A 5907-nucleotide genomic window follows, 5' to 3' on the forward strand; every position below is an offset into this window, starting at 1 on the left:
ATGATCCGTGGTTCTGGGAGTAGAGCTCTCAGCCCAGGAGGGAAGGAAGGGCTTATAAGGCTAGATGGAGCTAGACGGATCAAGGATTAAAAAGTCCCTCATTCTGAGATAGCGCTAGCCTACACCCCTGGGCTGCAGCTTGTCTGTCTGTCCTCTCTCAGCCTGCTGCGCAGGGGCCACCACACAGACCTTAGGAAGATGAACTAATGGAGCACTTATCCCAGCAGGTGGCAGAGTATCTGCTCCAGGTCCACATAGGTCACCCAGATGAACCAAGAGAGTGTAAGAAGCTTCTGCACGGGGACTGAACAGATCCATGGCCTCTGCGCTGGGAGTCACAGTCCCTGTACCTAGTCGGGGGCAAAGGACTCTCAGGAACTACAGAGAGCTGAGCCACGGATATCTGCTCCCGTGATCTGTGGTTATCAGAGCTCAGTTTGGAAGCCCCAGCCACAGACAAGCCTACCAGCAGCTCACAGCTCCTGGGCTCTCAGTGTCTGCAATTCATATCCCATTTTTGCCAGACAGCATCTCTGTCCTATGAACCAGTATGGAGCCAAGCAGGTAAGACACAGGTCCACATCCTCCATCGGGTGTTTGGCACAGTTTTGGTGACCCATACCTCCCTTTTCTCCCGAGAAGCCCCTCAGCTTACTTGACAAATGATTCCTTTCTCCCTGAGAACCACTGGGCAAAGTGACGGTCTCCTTATAGAGAGAATAGATTTACATGTGGGCCAACAAAACAGATTCCAAGACCCAGGAATGTGGTCCACTCCAGCCCCATGGAGTCCCTGCCTTCAGCTTCAGTTCCACACATTCCACAGACCCAGAACCCTCCAGTTGCTCCCCATCCATCAAAGGAAGCTGGGTCTGCTTTGCTGCTCAACCCCCTCAGATGCCCTCTAACCAGAAACCAGAAGGAGGCAGGTATGGGCAGCCAGTGTCCAAAAGAGTACAGGGTCAAAAGCTGCCCTTTGGGGCCATTAAGGACACCTGTGCTCCCTCCATCCCTGAGCCTGAAGATGCAGCAGCTTGTCTCTGCCTTAGCTTCTGGATCCCAGAGCCACCTGCATCCAGAGGCTTCATCTCCCTATGAACAAAGGCAGCCTACATCTAGGCAGTGCTGGGGAGACCCTAGTGCTTGAGAACAACCAGATGCGATCCCTTGGAGCCAGGTTAAGGAAGGGGATTAGCCCTGTTAGGCAGATCTTTTACATTCCTCTCTGCCTTGCCTACCTCAATAGCCATAGCCTCTGCCTACACACATTTGTGGCTCAAAGTAAGAAGAAACTATTTTATTTAAGAAGGAGCAGGAAACCGTGACTTCATCAGAAATCCTGGCTCTGTGTGCTGAGAAAGCCAGGGCTCAGGCCAGCCATGTGTGACATTATACATGTGCCTTACTGCTAAAAAAGAAAGGAGCAGTAACAGTATAGCAGACTTCCATCCAAGGTCCCCTTCCCACAGGACACCTTTCAACCTCTCTCTCTCTCTCTCTCTCTCTCTCTCTCTCTCTCTCTCTCTCTCTCTCTGTGTGTGTGTGTGTGTGTGTGTGTGTTTGTGTGTGCGTGTATGTGTGCATGTGTATGTGTGTTTTCTTCTTTTTCTTTTTTTTTTCTTTTTCTTTTTTTTTTTTGAGACAGAGTTTCTCTGTGTAGCCCTGGCTGTCCTGGAACTCACTCTGTAGACCAGGCTGGCCTCGAACTCAGAAATCCACCTGCCTTTGCCTCCCNAGTGCTGGGATTAAAGGCGTGTGCCACCACTGCCCAGCCCTGTGTGTGTGTGTGTGTGTGTGTGTGTGTGTGTATGTGTGGGTTTTTTTTAATGTATGTTTTCTTTTCATTTTTTTAAATGTAGACAAAGGACATAAAGTCAGGTGGGGGAGGAAGTCTGAAAAGAATTGGGGAAGAGGGAAAAATATGATCAAAATATATTGCATAAAAAATTTTAGATAATGATTTAAATTTTTTTTACATGTTAAACCCTGTAACTACAGTTTTAGATGACAAAGATATTTATTTCCTTTGTTCTGTCTAGGATAGAGAGGAGCATGCAGCCTCAAAGCTGACCCAGAAAAGCAATTTCTCTTCTCTCTCTGATCCCGCCCTCAGATAGATGAAAGGCTACCAGTGGGACCTGATAAAAAAGCAACCCTTGATTCCCAAGTCCTCATGAAAAGACAGGAGGGGTTTATTTTGTTTTCTGTTCCCTTTCCCATAAGGCCATTCCCTTTTGAAACATCCTTTTCCATCAAACTTTTGCCCTAGCCTTTCTCTCTGGGATCTTTCTCCTGCATTTGTCCCACGGGAGGGTCCTCTGGTGACTCAAACCTTAAATTCCTGAGTCCTGAAATACCCTCATTGACTTGGGTTTTGGTCGTCAACATTATCTTTGCCAGAGGCATCAGAACCCCCCTAGAACTGGATATAGGCAGTTGTGAACAGACTGACTTGGGTGCTGGGAACTGAATTCAGGTCCTTTGGACAAGGGGTACATTCTCTTAACCACTGAGCCATTCCTCCAAGCCCTATCTTGCCTTTTGCTTTTATCTTCTTGCTGTTATCTTTTATCATTTTGTTTCTTCATCCATTTTTACATAGACATTTTGGGCCTCTTTCAGTAACTCTTCTAAGTTTCTGTCCTTCCAGCCTTCAGTCTTCTTGGGGTGAGTCAAGGGTTTTATATATATAGTTTGGGGGTAAGGGAGTGCCTTATTAGCATGGAGGACATTTCAGGAATCTCATGTCTAGCCGAATGGGTTCTTATCAGGAGAAAGGAAGTTGACCCTATAAGCTAACTAAGGTTACATAATGTTCCTCAGGTAGAGGCATTTGGAAGCTAAGGTCAGAGGCAGGGAAGCCCTGCAGATAAAGGGAGTCTTCCACTTTGCTCTAAGCCCAGAAGGCTATCTAAACATTGGTAGACTTTGACATTAATTAGCAGGGGTTTCTTACAACATCTTGGTCAGAGGCTTAATCATCAAATCTCCTATGCTGTAAAGTGCCAGGAGACATCAAGGAGAAGCTAAAAAATAGCATGTGACCTTCCTGAGATGGTTCCGCCATGGATTAAAATCTACAGTGGGTTTGCTCCTGCAGGCAATGCCCAGGAGATTTCATTTTAGGAAAGATTCCTGCTATTAATATGCTTTTCCTGTTATTATTAAATATATATAACAATCACTAGATATTAGTCCACCCTTTTGAGCAAATTTCTGCAGAAAACAAAGATGTACTGTTTTGCAGGGATGCTATATAGACAAATAGATGATTTCTTAATTCTTAATAATGATCCTATAAGAATTCCTAGAATTATATTAGTCATTATTAAGCTCTTTTATAGTAGGACTGTTATTAATGTCCTTTCTGATATGAAAACTGCAACGGGAACTCTGCCAGTCTTCAAGTGTCACCAGTTAATTGCTTCTGAGATAGGAAGGAGGCATCTGCAACTGAGAGCACATTCCAGGAAGTTGTAAAACCATTAACCAGAGGTCATAAAAAGGGAACTAAGGATTTACTATAGGGACTAAGACAAAAAATAAAATATTGACTGGGATCATCTATGCAAAACTTCACTTTTAATTTAGCCACAAATGTTATGGTCTTTAACTCGCCATGATCCTGTAGGGCTGGTGACAGATGATGAATGTTTAGCCAGATAATCACTCTTAATGGATATATATGTAAACATTCTCTGTTGTAAACTTCTTGCTCAATTTATGACTTGAATTTATGTTTGAACTTCTGGTGAAGTTTTGTAAAAGAAAAAAAGGGGGGATGTTTGTAAAAAGCCATGTGATCTATTCTAGAAAAGGTTAAAAAAAAAACTAGGAAAGATGACATTGAGGGGTATAGCACTGATAGGCATTACACTGGAGAGCTAGCATTGGGAATAAGGCATTGGGAGGGAGGGCATTGTTACATCAGAGTGGGAGGAGAGAGCAAGATTAGAAGGAGAATGCAGAGTGGAATAACTTAGAAATTATAAGGCAACTTAAAATATTAAGAGAGCAATGCGCAGAATGCAGAGGGAAAGGGGAAAAAAGAAGAAGCCACAGAGAGAACAGAAGAACAGGCAGGCTTTTCCTTACCATGGGACAGAAAAGGTCTTTTCTTAATAGCAAGGCAGGCTTAGTCTTTCTTCTTACAAACTTGGGTCTGTAACAAAACTTTCTTCTTACAGACTTGAGTTTAATTCATTTAGCAATTAAAGGGTAGAAGCCTTTTCTTTCCCTATGCAGTAAAGATTGGAGCTCATTTTTCATCTAGAATGAGTGAGTTCTTTCTGCACTGTTGCTTGGTCTTTTGCTCCATATGTACATGTAAGTATGGATGTGTGTGTGTGTGTGTATATATATACATATGTAATTATGAGATAGTATGGTTTGAATGGAGTTTTTTGAATGTGTGTGCATGAAACTGTATATGAATTTATGTGAGTTTAATTCATATTTGCTAGTATAAAGTTTTTCCTTCTGTGAGGGTGACTCTCTTCTCCTGGTTCAATAGAAGTTTATTTGCTTCAAACCTCCCCCTAGCCTGACAAGCTAGAGGCATCCGGACAAGAAAGAATAGACTCTAGCAATTAATCCTTTACTTAATTACCTGACCCCCTTTTCTTAGAGAACTTTCATAGGAAGCTTTTTAGAGAGAACACAAAGGTTGAGGTCATTTTTCAAAGTGTCCCCTTTTCTTCCTAGGACTTCATGTAACAGGCTGGGAGTTAGAGCCCCACAGTTCCCAATAGAACAAAGGCTACTTTACTTAATCCCCTGCTGTTTTAAGATGAGGTGCTAAATGCCAGAGACTCCTGGTTTTGGAGGAACTCAGGCAGGTCAGCTACAGTAGCAAAGTGATTTAGACTTAAGATAAGTAAACATTTTATTATTGAACAGCAACCCTGAATATCTCCTAAAACCAAGTCTCATCCCCTACCAGCACTCTTCCCTCTCCACTATCTCAAGAGGAACCAAGAAGAAGGAACAGTTACCGCGGCAACAAAGTGTCAAGGAGACCCTTCACTATTGATGGGTCAACGTCCTAGACAACGTCCTACGGACCACCTTCTGCTGTATGACAGAATCCTCCAGATCCTTGGCTTGAATATGGAGGTTTCTTATACTCTGCCCGAATTGCTAACTGCCTCCAGCCAGGTTCCTCGGAGGAGACCAGAACAGAGGAAGGAGAGCCTGCACTTGCTTTCTGTTAGAATATGCAGTTCAATCATACTCAAAGATCTGCCTGGAAGTTTTACCCAACAAGGCTACCCTGAAATTTGTAATGTTCTCCTACCTTGATTTATGCATGAAGTTACCCATTTGCTGCAGAGCTGACATGGGGGCCTTATGCCCATGTTGCCAGCTTATTTTTGATTTGGGGATTCCACTAGTTCTGAAGTGGGAGAGTGTTTCCACACCCAGCACTGTTGCAATGAGGCAACGGGATGCACCCCTCAGGATGAAAACCCTCGGCCACATGTTTGACACATTGAGTGTCAAACTATTAGGAATAGGTCTGAGGTCTCAAGAAAACAACTGTACAATCCCAAGTGTTTCAGCAGGGCAAAGCATTTTGCTTCTGCAGGAGGGTGCATACCATGCTAAACCAACAAGCAAGCACACTCTGTGGGTTCCAAGGTTTCTGCTTGTTTGATCCATAATACAAGGCATCCTATGCCTCACTCTGAGTAGTCAGAACTCAGCATCATATTCTTATTTGATTGGCTGATTGAAAACATTATGGTTGCTAGGGAGAAATGAAACGAGCATATATTTTTATTTTGGGAAAATGCTTACTTGGGAGGCATTCTTAACAGGTGGTGTGCTTGCAACTGTTGTTGAGGTGCATAGTTAACATACCAAAGCAAACCCCGCCTCCAAGTTCTCCCAGCATCTCTCAGTCCC

This window comes from Mus pahari, chromosome 3 (assembly GCF_900095145.1).
Source record: "Mus pahari chromosome 3, PAHARI_EIJ_v1.1, whole genome shotgun sequence".
NCBI classification, from domain to species: domain Eukaryota; kingdom Metazoa; phylum Chordata; class Mammalia; order Rodentia; family Muridae; genus Mus; species Mus pahari.